The following is a 21254-nucleotide window of genomic DNA, read 5'->3' on the forward strand; positions in this document are numbered from 1 at the left end:
TCCGTTCCTCAATTCACCTTGTTTATTAATAGATTCCACATATAAGTGAGATCATATGATATTTGTCTTTCTCTGCCTGGTTTATTTCACTTGGCATAATAATCTCCAGGTCCATCCATGTCATCTCAAAAGATAAGATTTCCTTCTTTTTCAAAGCCAAGGAGTATTCCATCGTGTATATGTTATCACTGCTTTTTAATCCACTTGTCCAGTTACAGACACTTGGGCAGTTTCCAGAACTTGGCTGCAATAAACATGGGGGTGCATATCTTCTTTTGAATCAGTGTTTTGGTATTCTTAGGATATATTTCTAAAAATGGGATTGCTGGGTCAAAAGGCATTTCCATTTTTAATTTTTTGAGGAAACATCAAGTTCTTCACAGTGGCTGCACCAGTCTGCATTCCCACCAGCAGTGCAGGAGGGTTCCATTTTCTCCACATCCTCACCAGCACTTATTCTGTGTTGATTTGTTAATGAGCGCAATTCTGGCAGGTGTGAAGTGGTATCTCATTGTGGTTTTAATTTGCATTTCTCTAATGATTAGTGATTTTAAACATTTTTTCATATGTCTATTGGCCATCTGTATGTCCTCTTTGCAGAAGTGCCTATTCAGTTCCTTTGACCATTTTTTATTTGGATTATTTACCTTCCTGGTGTTGGATTTTAGTTCTTTATAAATTTTGGTTATTAATCCTTATTAGACAAGTTGGTGAATATGTTCTCCCATTGTGTAGGACTCAATGGTCGACAAACCACGGCTTGCGAGCCACATGTGAGTGCGGCTCTTTGGCCATCTTAGGAATACCCTAATTAAGTTAATAATAATGCACCTACCTATATAGTTTAAGTTTTAAAATTTTGACTCTCAAAAGAAATTTCAATTGTTGTACTGTTGATATTTGGCTCTCTTGACTAATGAGTTTGCTGACCACTGGTTTAGGTTATTTTTTTATTTTCTTAATGGTGTCTTTTGCTGTGCAAAAGCTTTTTAGTTTGATATAGTCCTATTTGTTCATTTTGTCCTTTATTTCACTTGCCTGTGGAGATACATTGGCAAAAATATTGCTATGAGAGATATCATAGAGTTTACTGCCTATGTTTTCTTCCAAGACGTTTATGGTTTCATGACTTACATTTAAGTTTTTTTATCCATTTTGAGTTTATCTTTGCGAATGGTGTAAGCTAGTGGTCTCATTTCACTTTTTTCATGTACCTGTCCAATTTTCCCGGCACCATTTATTAAAGAGACTGTCTTTACTCCATTGTATACTCTTACCTCCTTTGTCAAATATCAATTGACCATAAAAACACGGGTTTATTTCTGGGTTCTCTGTTCTGGTTCCATTGTTCTGTATGCCTGTTCTTATGCCAGTACCAAGCTGTTTTGATTACAATGGCCTTGAAGTATAACTTGATATCAGGAAGTGTGATACTGCCCACTTTATTCTTCATTTTCAAGATTGCTGAGGCTATACGGGTTCTTTCTTGTTCCATATAAGTTTTTGGAATATTTGTTCTGTATCTTTGAAGTATGCCATTGGTATTTTAATAGGAATTGCATTGAATTTACAGATTGCTTTGGGTACTATGGACATTTTAATGATATTTATTCTTTCTATCCATGAACAGAGAATATGCTTCCATTAGTTTGTATCTTTCTTGACTTCTCTTTTCAATGTCTTATAATTTTCTGAATACAAATCTTTCACTTTCTTGGTTAAAGTTATTCCAAGGTACTTTATTGTTTTTGGTGGTTGCAATAGTGAAAGAGGTTGCTTCCTTAATTTGTCTTTCTGACAGTTTGTTGATGATGTATAAAAATGCCACTGATTTCTGAATATTAATTTTATACTCTGCCACCTTGCCCAATTCTTTTAACAGTTCTAGTAGTTTTTTGACTGAGACTTTAGGGTTTTCTGTGTACAGAATCATGTCATCAGCAAATAATGATAGTTTTACTTCTTCTTTTCCAATTTGGATGCCTTTAATTTCTTCTTCTTGTCTGATTACTGTGGCTAGGACTTCCAGAACTATGTTGAATAAGAGTGATGAAAGGGCCCCCCCCCTTCCTTGTTCCTGATCTTAAGGGAATTACTTTTTTTTAAAAAAATAATTTTATTTTTTTAATGGGACGACATCAATAAATCAGGATACATATATTCAAAGATAACAGGTCCACGTTATCTTGTCGTTCAATTATATTGCATACCCATCACCCAAAGTCAGATTGTCCTCTGTCACCTTCTATCTAGTCTTCTTTGTGCACCTCCTCCTCCCCCTTTCCCTCTCCCTCTCCCCCCTCCCCCCGTAACCACCACACTCTTATCAATGTCTCTTAGATTCACTTTTATGTCCAACTACGTATGGAATAATGCAGTTCCTGGTTTTTTCTGATTTACTTATTTCACTTCGTATGTTATCAAGATCCCACCATTTTGCTGTAAATGATCCGAAGTCATCATTTCTTATGGCTGAGTAGTATTCCATAGTGTATATGTGCCACATCTTCTTTATCCAGTCATCTATTGACGGGATTTTTGGTTGTTTCCATGTCCTGGCCACTGTGAACAATGCTGCAATTAACATGGTGTTGCATGTGTCTTTATGTATCAATGTTTCTGAGTTTTTGGGGTATATACCCAGTAGAGGGATTACTGGGTCATACGGTAGTTCTATTTTCAGGTTTTTGAGGAACCACCATACTTTCTTCCATAATGGTTATACTACTTTACATTCCCACCAACAGTGTATGAGGGTTCCTTTTTCTCCACAGCCTCTCCAACATTTGCTCTTACCTGCCTTGTTAATAATAGCTAATCTAACAGGTGTGAGGTGGTATCTCATTGCAGTTATGATTTGCATTTCTCTAATAACTAAAGAAGATGAGCATCTTTTCATATATCTGTTGGCCATTTGTATTTCTTCCTGGGAGAAGTGTCTGTTCATGTCCTCTTCCCATTTTTTTATTGGATTGTTTGTTTGTTTGTTGTTGAGTTTTATGAGTTCTTTGTATATTTTGGATATTAGGCCCTTATCTGAGCTGTTGTTTGAAAATATCATTTCCCATTTAGTTGGCTGTCTGTTTATTTTGTTATCAGTTTCTCTAGCTGAGCAAAAACTTCTTAGTCTGATGTAGTCCCATTCATTAATTTTTGCCTTCACTTCTCTTGTCTGTGGAGTCAAATTCATAAAATGCTCTTTAAAACCCAGGTCCATGAGTTTAGTACCTATGTCTTCTTCTATGTACTTTATTGTTTCAGGTCTTATGTTTAGATCTTTGATCCATTTTGAGTTAATTTTAGTACAGGGGGACAAACTGTAGTCCAGTTTCATTCTTTTGCATGTGGCTTTCCAGTTTTCCCAGCACCATTTATTGAAGAGGCTTTCTTTTCTCCATTGTGTGCTGTTGGCCCCTTTATCAAAAATTATTTGACTATATATATGTGGTTTTATTTCTGGACTTTCTATTCTGTTCCATTGGTCTGAGTGTCTATTTTTCGGACAATACCATGCTGTTTTGATTGTCGCAGCCCTATAATATAGTTTGAAGTCAGGTATTATAATGCCCCCCCCCCCCCAGCTTCATTCTTTTTCTTTAGGATTGCTTTGCCTATTCGGGGTTTTTTATAGTTCCATATAAATCTGATGATTTTTTTGCTCTATTTCCTTAAAAAATGTCATTGGAAGTTTGATGGGAATTGCATTAAATTTGTATATTGCTTTGGGTAATATAGCCATCTTGATTATATTTATTCTTCCTAGCCAAGAACAGGGTATAGTCTTCCATCTCATTATATCTTTTTCGATTTCCCTTAACAATGGTTTATAGTTTTCATTATATAAGTCCTTTACATTCTTTGTTATGTTTATTCCTAAGTATTTTATTTTTTTTGTTGCAATCGTGAAGGGGATTATTCTTTTGAGTTCATTCTCAATTGTTTCATTGTTGGCATATAGAAAGGCTATTGACTTCTGTATGTTAATTTTGTATCCTGCGACGTTACTGTATTGGCCTATTGTTTCTAGTAGTCTTTTTGTGGATTCTTTGGGGTTTTCGATGTATAGGATCATATCATCTGCAAAAAGTGATACCTTTACTTCTTCTTTTCCAATATGGATGCCTTTTATTTCTTTGTCTTGTCTGATTGCTCTGGCTAGAACCTCTAGCACCACATTAAATAAGAGTGGAGAGAGTGGACAACCCTGTCTTGTTCCTGATTTAAGGGGGAAAGCCTTCAGTTTTGTGCCATTTAATATGATGTTAGCTGATGGTTTATCATATATGGCCTTTATCATGTTGAGATATTTTCCTTCTATACCCATTTTGTTGAGAGTCTTAAACATAAAATTGTGTAGTATTTTATCAAAAGCCTTTTCTGCGTCTATTGATAAGATCATGTGGTTTTTGTTCTTTGTTTTGTTGATATAGTGTATTACGTTAACCGTTTTACGTATGTTGAACCATCCTTGAGATTCTGGGATGAATCCCTCTTGATCATGATGTATTATTTTTTTAATATGTTGTTGTATTCGATTTGCTAGTATTTTGTTTAGTATTTTAGCATCTGTATTCATTAGAGATATTGGTCTGTAGTTTTCTTTTTTTGTGCCATCCTTGCCTGGTTTTGGTATGAGGGTTATGTTGGCCTCATAAAATGTGTTTGGAAGTACTGCTTCTTCTTTAATTTTTTGGAAGACTTTGAGTAGAACAGGAACCAAGTCTTCTTTGAATGTTTGATAAAATTCGCTGGTATAGCCGTCAGGGCCTGGACTTTTATTTTTGGGGAGGTTTTTAATGGTTTTTTCTATTTCTTCTCTACTAATAGGTCTGTTTAGGCTTTCTGCTTCTTCTTGACTCAGTCTAGGAAGGTTGTATTGTTCTAGGAATTTATCCATTTCTTCTAGGTTGTTGAATTTAGTGGCATAAAGTTTTTCATAGTATTCTACAATAATTCTTTGTATATCTACGGTGTCCGTGGTGATTTCTCCTCTTTCATTTTGGATTTTGTTTATATGAGTTGTTTCTCTTTTTTCCTTGGTAAGTCTTGCCAAGGGTTTGTCAATTTTGTTGATCTTTTCAAAGAACCAGCTCCTTGTTCTATTAATTTTTTCTATAGTTTTTCTGTTCTCTAATTCATTTATTTCTGCTCTGATTTTTATTATCTCCTTTCTTCGGCTGGTTTTGGGTTGTCTTTGATCTTCTTTTTATAGTTCCTTAAGGTGTGAAGGTAAGTGGTTCACTTGGGCTCTCTCTTGTTTGTTCATATATGCCTGAAGTTATATGAACTTCCCTCTTATCACTGCTTTTGCTGCATCCCATAGATTCTGATATGTCGTATTGTCATTTTCATTAGTCTGTATATATCTTTTGATCTCTGCACTTATTTCTTCTTTGACCCATTCATTTTTTAAAAGTATGTTGTTCAGTTTCCACATTTTTGTGGGATTTTTTTCCTCTTTTTTGCAGTTGAATTCTAGTTTCAAGGCTTTATGATCAGAAAATATGCTTGGTACAAGTTCGATTTTTATGAATTTGCTGATGTTGTTTTTGTGGCCCAACATATGGTCAATTCTTGAGAATGATCCATGTACACTGGAGAAAAATGTATACTCAGTCACTTTGGGATGAAATGTCCTGTAGATGTCTATCATATCCAGGTGCTCTAGTGTTTTTTTTAAGGCCACTATATCTTTGTTGATTCTCTGTTTGGATAACTGATCTAGAGCCATCAGCGGTGTATTGAGGTCTCCAAGTATGATTGTAATTTTGTCAGTTTTTGTTTTAAGGTCAATAAGTAGCTGTCTTATATATTTTGGTGCTCCTTGGTTTGGTGCATATATATTAAGTATTGTTATGTCTTCTTGATTCAGTGTCCCCTTAGCCATTATGAAATGGCCATTTTTGTCTCTATGTACTTTTGTTGTCTTGTAGTCAGCATTATCAGATATGAGTATTGCTATGCCTGCTTTTTTTTGGATGTTATTTGCTTGGAGTATTGTTTTCCAGCGTTTCACTTTGAATTTGTTTTTATCCTTGTTACTTAGGTGAGTTTCCTGTAGGCAGCATACAGTTGGATTTTCTTTTTTAATCCATTCTGCTACTCTGTGCCTTTTTATTGGTGAGTTTAATCCATTTACATTTAGTGTAATTATTGACACTTGTGAGTTCTCTATTGCCATTTTATATCTTGCTTTCTGTTAGTTTTGTGTCTTGTTTGATCCTTCCCTTTTGTTTTTCTATCTTTTGTTTTTATTTGGTTGTATTCCATACATCTTTCCTCTGTTGCTATCTTTTTTATCTCATGTGCTTCTGTGGTGGTTTTCATAATGGTGGTTACATTTAAGTAATGAAAAGGGTTCCTACTCTGTTCATTGTAGCACACTATTTTGTGAGTACTTTTGCACTCCATCATCCTTTGCTACTGTTAATCTCCATCCTCTCCCCCCCCCCTTTCTTTTTGTTGTTTTCACAGTTTAAATTTGATTTTATTGTGTTCTTCTTGGAGCTTTTACTTGTGGCTCTGTTTTTTTTTTGTTCTTTGTATCTGATTGGAGAACTTCCTTTAGTAATTCCTGGAGTGGGGGTTTCTGATGATAAATTTCCTCATCTTTTCTGTATCTGTGAATGTTTTTATTTCTCCTTCATATTTGAAGGATAGCTTTGATGGGTATAGTATTCGTGGCTGAAAGTTCCTCTCTTTCAGGACTTTAAATATTGGGGTCCATTCTCTTCTAGCTTGTAGAGTTTCTGCTGAGAAATCTGATGATAATCTAATGGGCCTTCCTTTATATGTTGTATTCTTCTTTTCCCTGGCTGCCTTGAGAATTTTTTCTTTGCTGTTGGTTTGTGCCAATTTCATTATGATGTGCCTTGGAGTAGGTTTTTTGGGGTTAATAAAACTCGGAGTTCTGTTTGCTTCTTGAATTTGAGGCTTCTTGAATTTAGTTTTTTCCACAGACTTGGGAAGTTCTCATCTATTATTTGTTTGAGTATGTTCTCCATTCCGTTTTCTCTCTCTTCTCTCTCTGATATACCTATTATTCTTATGTTATTCTTTTTGATGGAGTCAGATAATTCTTGTAGTGCTATCTCATTTTTTTTTTTAATTTTTGAGTCTCTTTCTTCTTCTCTCTGTTGTGCCTCAAGTTGCTTGTCTTCTATTTCACTAATCCTCCCTTCTATTTGGCCTGTTCTATTAGCTAAGCTTGTTACCTCGTTTTTCAGCTCGTGAATTGGGTTTTTCATCTCTGTTTGATTTGTTTTTATAGTTTTCATTTCATTGGAAATATATTCTTTGTGTTCATTGAATTGTTTCCTGAGCTCCCTAAATTGTCTTTCTGTGTTTTCTTGTATATCTCGGAGGATTTTTAGGATTTCTATCTTAAATTCTCTGTCATTTAGCTCCAAGGTTTCCAATATATTAAATTTTTTCTCCATAGATTTTTCCTCATCTAGCTTGTTACCTCTCTTTCTTTGTATCCATGATATTCTATTTTCTCTTCTTTAATGGCATCTGAGGGTGGTTTTGTTGATAGTATTAATGAGATTTAATAAAGAATAAAAAGTTTAAAAAATCGAAAAGAGTTGTTTTTTTTTAAAAAATTAATAATGAAATAAAGAAAAATAAAATAAAAATTAAAAAAAAAAGGCCCTCGCTGGTTGGCTCAGTGGTAGAGCGTCGGCCTGGCGTGCAGAGGTCCTGGGTTCAATTCCCAGCCAGGGCACACAGGAGAAGTGCCCATCTGCTTCTCCACCCCTCCCCCTCTCCTTCCTCTCTGTCTCTCTCTTCCTCTCCCGCAGCAGGGCTCCATTGGAGCAAAGATGGCCCGGGCACTGGGGATGGCTCCTTGGCCTCTGCCCCAGGCGCTAGAGTGGCTCTGGTCACGACAGAGTGCCGCCCCGGAGGGGCAGAGCATCGCCTCCTGGTGGACAGAGCGTTGCCCCCTTGTGGGCATGCCGGGTGGATCCCGGTCGGGCGCATGCGGGAGTCTGTCTGACTGTCTATCCCCGTTTCCAGCTTCAGAAAAATACAAAAAGAAAAAATTTTTTAAAAAGGAAATTATTCCCCCCCTCCTTTTTTCCTCTCCTCTCCTCTCCCCTCTTTCTTGAGAAAATCTTGTGGTGAACTGTGAATTATATTGTACTAAATAGAACAAACAATGCCTGTAATGGAGGGTCTGAATTGGGGAAAAGTAATAAAGGGGCAAAAAAGAAAAAAGAAAAAGAAAAAAAGAGGGGGGTAGGGACCCACAAAAAGCAAATAAGGAAAAAATTTGGGTCAAGAATAAAATGATTTGCTTGTAGGTGTTGGTTGACTAAGAGTTATGATGAGAGGAATAAGAGGGAAACCGGAAAATGGGGGGACAAATTAAAAAATTACTATTGTGCTTAGTGCAACAAGAACTAGATAAAATGGAAAGCCAGGGATGGGAGCACTGCTAGTGAGTTAAAAAGGTGAAGTAAAAAACCCCCAAAATGCCACAAACATAAGTTTGAGTCCCAGATAATTTGTTCGTGTTGAGGTTTGAATGAGAGGAGATGTAAAGGAGAAAGGAAGAAACTAATATAGAGGGAGAAAAGAAAGAGAGGGAGAGAGAAAAAAAAAGAGGGAACCACTAAAAGAAGAAAAAAGAAAAAAGAGGAGAGAGAGAGACAGAGAGAGTTAAGGGTTTTAGAGTGCAACCCTCATAGACAGAAAGGGAGAGGAAAGAAAAGATAATGGGAGATGTAACACTTATGGGTAGTGTAGTTCAAGGAGAGGAAAGAGTAAGACCGGCAGAGAGTTAAACGACCAAATTGGAGGAGGAAAAAAAAATATCAAGAATGAAGATAAGAGAAACAAACGAAGAAATATAATAAAATGGGATAGGTTATAAAGTCTGTGGATTATTCTTGATTTTGAGAGGTTATTTTCTTGCTTTTTCTTTTCTCTCCCTCTTCCTGGTCGGTGACTCTGTACCTTGGGTTCTGCCCCTTTGGCACGCTCAGGTAGAGGTTTGCAGTTGATAAGTCTCTACGGCGATATCATGTATTGTGTTTCAGTCTCGTTGGCAGTCGAGGCTCATTAGCATTTATAGGCTCCCCCAGTGAGAGAGTCCGTGTTCCTGGAGCCTTTCTCCTAGTCTTTCCTTCCTCAATTAGTAGCCTGATAATCCAGCTATGGGGTTGCTGCTGCCTCTGCCTGGATAGTAAGAGGCTCAAAGAGCTGGCAACTCCCCATTCTATTCCTACTCAGCACAGGGCTCTGGGTAAGGCTCAGTCAGTCAGAGTTGCTAGCATAATCAGGCGGGGTTTCCACTCACTCAAAGACCTCTGGCTCTGCCACTCTGTCCGGTAACACGGGCGAGCGCCCACTCCTGGGGCACTTGGAGGAAACTCTTGCTCACTATCTGCGCACATAGACCAGGATATCAGGCCAGCCACCTCACCCTCTGAGTGAAACTCCCTCCTGGACGGAAAAGTTCCAGTGTTGGAATTAGTTCTTGCTCCCTCCCCGTGCGCGGCTTTTTCAGGATGCTGGGGCGGTCTGGAGATTCTGCTTTTGGCCCACACCAAGGCCTCTGACTCTGCCTCTCTGTGGGGTAACATGGGCACCCACTCCTGGGGCTTTGGAAGGAATCTCTCGCCCACTATCTGCGCGCACCGACCAGGGGATCGGGAAAATGGCTGCCCCACTTGTCTTTCTTTGTCTAGGTTTGGTGCGAGTGTTAGCTTGTATTGCCCGGGTTGCCACAGGAACAGTTTTTCCTCAGCTTGGATCTCCGTGCCACAGCCTGGTTTGGCCCTTTGTGCCGCAGCCTGGATCTATTCACCCCCTTTGCCTGCCTTAGTTTCTATATTCTCAGTTCCCAGTGAAAGCTGCCCTGTTTAGGTTAGTAAGGAGGAGCATTTCTTACTCACTATTTCCTTTGGGGTTTGATTATATATTTAGCCAATTTTTCACTCGACCATACCTTTGGGTGTATTGCGAATCATCTGGAGGCTCCAAGAATAGGTTTTTCTGTTTCTGGTTGAAGATCTTGTTGAGTTTTGGGGGAGATTTATCTGTATTGCTTCCTACCCCGCCATTACTCTGACATCATCTCGGGAATTACTTTTAATTGCTGTCCATTGAGTATGATGTTGGCTGTTGGTTTGTCATAGATGGCCTTATCATGTTGAGGTATGTTCCCTGTATTCCCACTTTGCTGACAGTTTTGATCATAAATGGGTGCTGGATTTTATCAAATGCTTTTTCTGCATCTATTGATATAATCATGTGATTTTTATGCTTCCTTTTGTTTATGTGATGAATCACATTTACTGATTTACAAATATTGTACCAGCCTTGCCTCCCTGGAATAAATCTCACTTCATCATGATGTATGATCTCTTTTATATATTGCTGGATCTGCTTTGCTAATATTTTGTTGAAAATTTTAGTATCTATGTTCATCAGGGATATTGGCCTATAGTTTTCTTTTTTTGTAGTGTCTTTACCTGGTTTTGGAAAGAGTACAATGCTTGCCTTATAAAAGGAGTTTTGAAGTCTTCCCTTATCTTCATTTTTTTAAAATGGCTTTAGAAGGATAGGTGTTAGTTCTTTGAATGTTTGGTAAAATTTGCCTGTGAAGCCATCTGGTTCAGGACTATTGTTTGCTGGGAGTTTTTTGATAACTGCTTCAATTTTGTTATAATCGATCTGTTTAGGTTTTCTGATTCTTCTAGATTGAGTTTTGGAAGATTGTTATGTTTCTAGGATTTTATCCATTTCACCTAGGTTGTCCACTTTTTTGGCATATAGATCTTCATAGTATTTTCTTATAATCCTTTGTATTTCTGCAGTGTCAGTTGTTACTTCTTCACTTTCATTTCTAATTTTATTTATTTAAGTCCTCTCTCTTTTTTTCTTGATGAGTCTGGTTAAAGGTTTGTCAATCTCGTTTATCTTTTCAAAGAACCAGCTCTTGGTTTCATTGATCTTTTTTATTGTTTTTCTTTTTCTTTCTTTTTTTTTTTTTAGTCTGTAATTTATTTCTGCTCTGATCTTTATTATTTCCTTCCTTCTGCTTCCTCTGAGGTTTATTTTTTGTTCTTTCTCTAGTTCTTTTAGGTGCAAGGTTAAGTTGTTTGAGCTTTTTCTTGCTTTTTAAGGTATGTCTGTAATGCTATGAACTTCCCTCTCAGGACTGCCTTTGCTGTGTCCCATAGATTGTGGGTTGTTTATGTTAATTTTCATTTGTTTCAAAGAAATTTTTTATTTCTTCCTTGATCTCATTGTTAACCTATTCATTATTTAATTGCATGCTATTTAGCCTCCAAGTGTTTGAATGTTTTTCAGTTTTTCTCTTGTAGTTGATTTATAGTTTCATGCCATTGTGATCAGAGATGTTTAATATTGTTTCAGTCTTCTTAAATTTATTGAAACTTGTTTTGTGTTCTACCATGTGGTCTATCCTAGAGAATGTACCATGTACCATGAGCACATGAAAAACATGTATATTCTGCTGCTTTTGGGTGAAAGGTTCTGAAGATGTAAGTTAAATCTGTTGATCTAGTGTGTCATTAAGGCTGCTGTTTCCTTGTTAATTTTCTGTCTGGAGGATCTATCCACTGATGTTAGTGTGGCATATTAAAATCCCCTACTACTCTAGTATTACTGTTGATCTCACACTTTATGTCCATCAAAATCTGCTTTATATAATATATTTAGGTCTTCCTATATTAGGTGCATAAATACTTACAAAGGTTATATCCTCCTTTTGAATTGCTCCCTTTATCACTATGTAGTGACCTTCTTTATCCCTTACTATAGCCATTGTATAAAGGCTATTTTGTCAGATATAAGTATTGCTACCCACCTTTTTATTTTTAACTTTCATTTGCATGAAATACTTTTTTCCATTTCTTCACTTTCAGTTTATGTGTATCTTTTGTCCCAAAGTGGGTCTCTTGTAGACAACATATGTATGGGTCCTGTTTTCTTATCCATGCAGCTACCTTATGTCTTTTGAATAAAGCATTTAATCCATTTACATTTAAGGTTATTATTATTATTTTTTCTTTGTGACAGAGAGAGAGTCAGAGAGAGGGACAGATAGGGACAGATAGACAGGAAGGAAGAGAGATGAGAAACATCAATTCTTTGTTGTGGCTCCTTAGTTGTTCATTGATTGATTTCTCATATGTGCCTTGATTAGGGGGACTATAGCAGACTGAGTGACACCTTGCTTGAGCCAGCAACCTTGGGCTCAAGCTGGTGAGCCTTGCTCAAACCAGATGAGCCTGCACTTAAGCTGGCGACCTCGGGGTCTCAAACCTGGGTCCTCCACATCCCAGTTTGATGCACTCTCCACTGAGCCTCCACCTGGTTGGGCTAAGGTTATTATTGATATATATTTATTTATTGCCAGTTTATTCTTTAAACCTACAATCCTTTTTCTCTTGATCTCTTTTTTCCTTTGCTCTTTTGGTAGCAGGCCCCTTAACATTTCTTGCTGTACTAGTTTGGTTGTAATGAATTCCTTGAGTCTTTTTTGTCTGGGAAACTTTTCATTTCTCCTTCAATTTTAAATGATAGCCTTGCTGGATAAAGTAGCTTTGGTTGTAAGTTCCTGTTTTGCATCACTTTGAATATTTCTTGCCAATCTCTTCTAGCCTCAAGTGTTTCTGATGAGAAGTTGGATGTCATTCTTATGGGGGCTCCTCTGTAGGCAATTAACTGCTTTTCTCTTGCAGCTTTTAGTATTCTTTCTTTGTCACTTAACTTTGGCATTTTTATTACTTTGTGTCTTTGTATAGGCCTCCTTGGGTTCATCTTTAATGGGATCTGTGTTTTTTGAACTTCTGTGATTTTTTCCTTCATCAATTTAGGGAAGTTTTTAGCTATGATTTCTTCAAACAGGTTTCTATCCCTTGTTTGTTCTCTTCTCCTTTAGGAACCTCCATTATGCGGATCTTGTTTCTCTGTATGTTGTCACAGAGGTCTCTTAGAGTTTCCTCAGTCTTTTAAGGTTCTTTTTATTTTGTTGCTCTGCTTCTGTGCTTATGTTTATCTTGTCCTCCAAATCACTGATTCAATCTTCTGCTGCATCCAGCCTGCTGTTGATTCCTTTCAGTGCAGCTTCATTTCTGATAATGTATTTGTCATTTCTGACTGGTTCTTTTTTATGATTTCCGTGTTCTTTTCAATGCTTGCTATCTCTTTATTTAGGTACCCATTATGACCATCCATTGTTGCTCTAAGAAACTTGAGCATCCTAAAAATCATTTAGTTCTTTTTCTGGGGATTTCTCTTGTTGATTCATTTGGGTCATATTTTGTCTGTGTATTAGGTAGCACTATCTGACTTTAAAATTTGTTTTGGTGTCTTTATGAGGAAGATGGGCTTGGTGATACTGATCTCCAGGCCATCTGACTTCCTTACTCTAGGAATGCTTCTCTCTCTCTCTCTCTCTCTCTCTCTCTCTCTGTGTGTGTGTGTGTGTGTGTGTGTGTGTGTGATAAAGACAGAGAGAGTCAGAGAGGAACATATAGGGACAGAGAGACAGGAAGGGAGAGAGATGAGAAGCATCAACTCTTCATTGCGGCATCTTAGTTGTTCATTGATTGCTTTCTCATATGTGCCTTGACTGGGAGGCTACAGCAGACTGAGTGACCCCTTGCTCAAATCAGTGACCTTGGGTTCAAGATGGTGAGCTGTGCTCAAACCAGATGAGCCCGTGCTTAAGCTGGCGACCTCAGGATTTCAAACTTGGGTTCTCTGCATCCCAGTCCAATGTTCTATCCATTGCGCCACTGCCTGGTCAGGCTAGGAATGCTTCTTCTTTTTTTTTTTTTTTTGCATTTTTCTGAAGCTGGAAACAGGGAGAGACAGTCAGACAGACTCCCGCATGCGCCTGACCGGGATCCACCCGGCACGCCCACCATGGGGCGACGCTCTGCCCACCAGGGGGCGATGCTCTGCCCATCCTGGGCGTCACCAAGTTGCGACCAGAGCCACTCTAGTGCCTGGGGCAGAGGCCACAGAGCCATCCCCAGCGCCCGGGCCATCTTTGCTCCAATGGAGCCTTGGCTGTGGGAGGGGAAGAGAGAGACAGAGAGGAAGGCCTGGCGGAGGGGTGGAGAAGCAAATGGGCGCTTCTCCTATGTGCCCTGGCTGGGAATTGAACCTGGGCCCTCCGCACGCTAGGCCGATGCTCTACCGCTGAGCCAACCAGCCAGGGCTAGGAATGCTTCTTGAGGGTAGTATTTTCCCTCCTGTTGCATATGGGTATTGAATACATCTAGTCCTTTTGTCGGTGCGGTTATCCCTTCAAGCTGTCTGGCTCTAAGGGTCAACCTTGATCATATGCATTAGATACTGTGCAGTGTCTGTCCTGTTGGGTGTATTTATTCTCCAGAGTGTCTGGTGCCTGCTGGACTACTCTTTTATGCATGCTGCTTGTGTAATTAGCTGAGTCTAGTGTTGGTGCTATCTGCCACCCTCTACTGGTTGTGTTGGTTCTAGGTTGTTTGGGTTGGCATCAACTGTTGTTTGTAACCTGCCATTGACTACCTGTCTGGAGCTACTGCTCTGTTTGCTGTGTCTGTGTTTCCTGTGTCTGGGTAGTGTGAAAGGGGCCAATCTGTGTATAAGGAACAGCTTCTTTCTGCTTAGAGATGACAGCAGCTCCATAAAAGCCCTAGGCTTTGTAAGATTGGCCTCCACTTTTCAGCTGCTCCACTTCCTCTTGCAGCTGTGTGGTTTTCCCATAGAGTCTTCTGTAGAAAGCCTGTAGTGTGGGCTCAGACTGGCCTCACCCAACCAACCCCTCTACAGGTTGAAAACTTGGTGGGTTAGGGCAGCTGAGGTTGGGGATAAATTCAACATTAGCGGGACCCCCTACTTCAGGGGTCTCTCAGTCATGAGCTCAGTATGGGGAAAGTGGCCCCTACTCCAGAGCCTAATCCCTCAGCCACTGCTGGATACTCAAAATGTTTTATTTCTTTTCAGCAAGGTTTGCAGCAGATTCAGATTGAGTGGGGATGACAGTCCCCTCTGCAGAAGTTCTTACAGCCAGTGAGACCCTGGTCTCAAGGAAGAAGATGAGAGAGTCCTATCTTGGCATTGACTGTACCCCCCCCAGAAAGTGGCTAAGCCCCTCAACCAGACCCAACAATAGGCTCACATAGACCCACATTTTAAATGTTTGTACTCCAAGCTTCTCTCCCTTCTCCCTGTGGAATCTAGCCCAGCAGGGTAGGATATCCAGCCCCCAGGCCAGCTGGCTCTGACTTTTCACCCTGTCCAATGCTGGTGCTGACTACAGAGAGCAGAACTTGCCTCAGCTGGGCCAGATGTGAGGAACCCTTTCTTAGGATATCCTACTAGCAAGGGTTGTTAGGTTCTGAACCAGTGCGCTCTGCAGCTGGCTACAGGATGTGCCAGCCCTGAGTCTCCCTGGCAAGAATCCGGTGCACACCAAGGGGGACACTGCCAGGGACTGGCCCTCAGCAACCTTCTTGAAGCTACAAGCAATCCAGAGATTGTGGCTGCCTCTGCTGGGCCCAGGAGCACATGGAAATACCAAGTTGCATGCCTAGGCTGGCTTTTCCCCACAGTGGGCCTGGGGTAAGGTCCACTTAAAAGCTCAAGGTTCCCTGAGTCCCACCTACTGCAGCCTCTGTCTGCTTGATAAGCTAGATCACTGAAATAAAACCTCTGGTGGAGTCTAGAGTCTGAGGCAATTCAGGGATTAGGAAGTTTGGTGGGTGTGGCTTGGCCCGTGTCAGTCTGCTCAGATTTTTATCACAGACCTCAGTAGGGTGTGGCCCCAGGAATCTGGTGGGTATGTCCTCTAAAACCTAGAGATGTGGTCTGCCTGCAGTCTGGACAGTTTCTACTGAGTCTCCCATGAGGCCAAAGCACCATAGTCTTGGGAGAGTGCAGGGGAAAGCTCCAGCCTCAATGCTAGAAAACTGAGTCCCTGACAGGCTCCCTGCTTCCTGGCTCCCTTCTTGGAATGACCTAGTCTCCATGCCTGGGGCAGAAGAGACTCCAAGGGTAGGGCAGTTGCTTTTCCCCAGGTTGATACCGCAAGGAGGGGACTGCTCCACTCAAGAAATATGGCGACTGCAGTACTGGAGAATGACTCAGCACAGGGGTTCCAGTGGCTGTCCCCTACGGTGTCTCTCCCTGGGCCTCCAACTTCACACTCTCCTCACGCTACTCTAGTCTTCTCAGCCCTCCCTCCGCAGGAGACTTGGGTAAGTGGCTGTGAACAAGACTTCTTGCAACTGGCCTGTTAAAACAAAGTCTATGTCTCCAGGAGGTTTGTCTCTTTCTCAGACAGAAACCTCAGCTCTTTTCACTGCCAAATGCTGTGTGGGAACCTCTTCTAGGCTCTGGGGCTCTAGGCTGGGTCACCCAGCCTGGGGCTCAGGACCCTCCCCTCTCAGGACGAACCTCGCCACCATGAGAGTCCCTCCTGACAGCCACCCTCGTTCCTGGGAGCAGGGAAGCCCTTTTTGTGTCTCCACCCTTCCTACTAGTCTGCATGTGGCTTCTTCTGTGATCCTTGGTTATAGACTCCTCTTCATTTAGTCCCAAGTATGTATTTTTAAGATGATTGCTCTTAAATTAAGTTGTAATCCAATTTGGTCTTGGGAGGTGGCAGTTGAAACGTCCACCTACTCTGCCACCAGCTTGGAATCTCCTCCAGTATTTTGTTTTATAATTTCTATCCATGTTGATATTCTCATTTTAAAGAAATAATTTTCCTTGAGTTTGTTTAGTCTGTCCCATGTTCTCATCTAGCTCACTGAGCATATTTAAGACAATTGCTTTAAATTCTTTATCAAGTCAGAGGTCTCTGGTTAAGCTTGGTTTTTGGTTTGATCCTTTAAATGATCCATGGTTTGTTTCTTTGTATGCTTTGTGACCTTTTTTAAGATTTAGGTATTTGAAACAATAGTTCCCACCTAGTCATTAAACTGAGTGGCTTTATGCAGAGGGGACTAACTGAACCAACTTAAAGGCTTGTGGTCCTCTCAACCTTTTTCTTGGTGTGCATCTTCCTTGGGGCTGCATGTGTGCTTTTATTTCCAGTTCCCATAAATTCAGTTTTTAAATGTCTTTATTTAAGAGTCGCATTCTTGCTTATTCTCAGAAGCCTTGAGTTTCTGTTCTTTTCTTCTGCCTGATCTCACTCCCATGCCCCGTGGGTCTACAGCCCACCGACAATCCTAACATGCTGCCACACTGCTTGTGGTTTCAGCAGCCTCCAACCTGGCTTCCAGATTATGCCAATGTTCATCACTGAGTCAGGCAGCACAAACCATTCCACGACCATTTGGAGAGCGGCTTTTCTTGTTTACACATTTGCTTGGTTGTTGCAGCTTCTTAACTAGTTTATAGAGTTCTCATAAAGCTCTTTTGGCTCATAGATTACTATTTATTGGGTGTTTCTGTGGGAATAAGACCCTGAAGCTTACTAGACAGCTATCTTCTTGTCTCCTAATATTTGTTTAACATGGTATTTTGCTTTATACTATTATGAAATTCTAGCATTATAAATAAAGTCCAAACAGGACAGACAGGCATCATATGAAAAATGCCTCTTACCCACTTTTCATGCCCCATCCCTACTTCTAAGAACCTAGTTATTTGCATATTGAGTTCTCTGAGGGTTATCTACTAAATTTCAAATAATGTAGACATACTTTCATTTCTTGATTCCCCAACTTTGAATTGTAAAAATGATTTTATACCATGAAAAATGAAGCTTTTTCTAATAGACTTCTTTCCTTCAAAGTAGTGAGGTTAAATTTTCACATTTGTTTCTCTTATGCATGCCTGTACACACAGTACTTTATGAACTACCTGTTGGTATAGAGATCAGCACTTATACTCTCAACTGATATACTATCTTCTGACTTTTGTCAACTTTCCTAAAATTTACATTGTTGACTATAATTCACTGTACAACCAGAATGTTATGAGCTCTTAAAGAAATAAAAATTATTTGTCACTAAAACTGCCTCTTAAATAACTTATTAATTTCACTTGAAACATTTATCATTTTATTTGGATAGCTGGCCCTGTTCTAGGCGCTTGGGGTACATCCATCAGTCATCGAAAACTATGTCTTATCTTTGGTTTACACGTTTATACTGGAACGTCTAGAATTCCTTCCCTTGTGCTTGTTGACATTTAGAACATGTTTTGTCACATTACTGTGATCTTTTCAGGCTCAACATCACCATCTCAGCATGGTGATATTGTAAATGTAACTCCTCTTGCATCTACCCAGCTGTTTTCCCAGAGCACTTACTGTTTCCTAATCTTGTCTGTAACTGACTTTCTCGCCTGGCTGTCTCTGCACCCATAACACTGGGACGCAAGCTTTCTGGGGACAGGGACTGTGTTTGCTGCAGTGGGCACAGCGCTCAGTAAAAATGTTTTGAATGCGTGAATATTCCAGCTGTTCAATGGTGTATCCATTTGATTATGCTTCTTGTAACTAGTTTCCTTACAATCTCATTTGCTCTAATTTGGGTAGACTGTTCTAGGTCGGCTTCAGACCTAGAAATCCTAAGATTTCTTTTAATTACACAGCTAATCTTTTTTGTGACGCATAATCGGAGGTGTTTTTAGGCAGCTGGTCGGATTGTCCTTTTGCACCTCACTTCCTTGAGTCTGGCTGTAGCTAGAACACTAGTTCAAACAAAATTTTCTCAGAAGTTAGAGGAGAGTGCTCTGCTATGTTCTAGACCAGGGATCGGGAACCTTTTTGGCTGAGAGAGCCATGAACGCCACATATTTTAAAATGTAATTCCGTGAGAGCCATACAACGACCTGGGTACGTTAGGCATTATCCTATGAAAATTTGGTGTTGTCCCGGAGGACAGCTGTGATTGGTTCCAGTCACCCGCAACCATGAACATGAGCGGTAGGAAATGGGTTGTAATACGTGAGAATGTTTTATATTTTTAATGTTATTATTTTTTATTAAAGATTTGTCTGCGAGCCAGATGAAGCCATCAAAAGAGCCACATCTGGCTCGCGAGCCATAGGTTCCCGACCCATGTTCTAGACCTCACTGTGCTGCCTAGCAGTCTGGTACTCCTCAGGGGAAGGACAATCAGAGAAACAGAGTCATCTCCTAGAGCTGAATGCACAGGTCTTCTTAACAGAAAGTGCATCGAAGACTGCGAATTATGAAAGTATAAAAGTAAAAAAACAATTTATTAAAATTTCAAAACACAATGAGATTTTTTTCAGAGCATTTTCCTTGCTTTGTTTTTGTAAAACTTTTTTCACAAGTTTTAGCAAATTCCTATTGCAGGTTGGACCACTAGAATCCTCAATCTTTGTCAATTTCTCATCCCTCATAACTTACCAGAGTGATTTTTTTCTAAAATATCTGTCATATTAGTGTCCGTCCCTCAGGAAGGGTAGTGAGTGAGAAAGGGCTGCTTGTCCCTAGGTGTGCTGTGGGCCTGGGCACTCTGGGGCCTTAGCACTGGTGCACTAATGTTGGATGTGGCCACATCTACAAGGGACCCACTCATTTCTATCCTTTGTGCTCTAGTCTACATGTTTCCATCCCCCAGAATTCATTTTGAAATCCTAATTCCCAAAGGAGATGGTATTGGGAAGTACTTCAGCCAAGAGGGTGTCACTCATGATGGGACTGGTGCCTTATCCCATCCCTTCCGCCTTGAGGTGTGAGGTCTGTGGCCTTACCTAACCATGCTGGTACCCACATTTCGAATTTCTGCCACCTCAAACCATGAAAAATAACTTTCTGTTTATAAGCTGCCCAGTCTGGGGTACTTTGTTGTAACAACCTGAACAGAGTAACACACTGTGCAAGCAGTAAAATTTAAAGCAAAACCTACACACATTTGTGAAAATGTTTTATGGGACAAGCTGATAGATATTATAGAAAACTGGAGAGAAGTTCAGTGCAGAGACCCCCCAAGTAGGGAGCCCTGAGCCCGGTGATAGGGCCAAAAGCAGTGATTTCTTACCTACTCTTTAGGCTATTTCTGAAAAGTGAGAATGACTTTTAAAGAAACCCAAAAAGCAACTCAACTGTTTTTCTGACACTGACCAAGTATGGTGCACCTGATAGCGAGAGTGCACTATGAACCCTGGGGGCTCCTGGCACAGGATGAGGGTCTGAGGTGAAGGATTCAGTCCAAATATTTGAAAGGCACATTCAAAGGTTGAATGTTTAAATGCATGAAATGAATAACTTAAGGGTGAAGCTCTGAAGATCTTTATTTTTATTTATTTATTTTTGTGACAGACAGAGAGGGCAGACAAGACAGGAAGGGAGAGAACTATCAATTCTTCATTGCGGCTCCTTAGTTGTTCATTGAATAAACTGGAGACCTCAGGATTTCGAACCTGGGTCCTCTGCGTCCCAGTCCGACACTCTATGCACTGCGCCACTACCTGGTCAGGCTGAAGTTCTGAAGATTTTAAAGAAGTATTTCATTTGCTGCTCCTTCACGGAGCAAAAATAAAAACCTGTGCCTAGGTCTCCGTTCTGGGCCCACAGCAGCTATCCATCTGTCTAAAGCCACTGAGCACATGGGAGTTGGTGAGCTATGAAAGCTTTAGTGAAGTCTGGAACTTGGATTTACAAGAGAAAACGGGCGCTTTGAACCAGGTGCTAGCTTCACTCTCCTGCTCTTACCTTCCAGTGGAACTGACACTGTCCTCCTTCAGTATCAAGGTCACCACTCTCAGCAACTGCTGAGGTCTCAGGTCAAACATCTGGATCTTCTTATTCAGAAAGTAACTTTTTCGAGTAAAAGTACTTTTCTTCTAAGCATCAAAGACAAGCCAGGTAGAAAATGTTTAAGATGATAAGGTTAAAATGTAGATCAAGATCAAAAGGAGCCCAGAGGTTGCATGTGTCTGGTAGAAAGCACTTTAAAAACAAAACTGCAGTCTTGGGAACATCAGAAAATCTAAAGGCTAAAGTGCCAAAATGTAAAATGTCAGACGCATCATTAAATGGTTGAGGTTCTCTCACTGGATCAGCGGTTCTCAACCTGTGGGTCGTGACCCCCGCCGGGGTCGCGACCCACAGGTTGAGAACTGCTGCACTGGATCATCTGCAGGGAGACAGTGAACAATTTCAATTGTTTGCTTTCCAGTGTGCCCGCCCAGGAGGATAGGCTTCCCTTCTTGTCTGTATCAGTGTGTAGATGTTTGCGTTTTCATCAGTGTCAGCAAATTCCAGACTATCTCTGACACTATTTTGGGGCCTACTT

The sequence above is a fragment of the Saccopteryx leptura genome, chromosome 6 (assembly GCF_036850995.1).
Source record: "Saccopteryx leptura isolate mSacLep1 chromosome 6, mSacLep1_pri_phased_curated, whole genome shotgun sequence".
Taxonomy (NCBI): domain Eukaryota; kingdom Metazoa; phylum Chordata; class Mammalia; order Chiroptera; family Emballonuridae; genus Saccopteryx; species Saccopteryx leptura.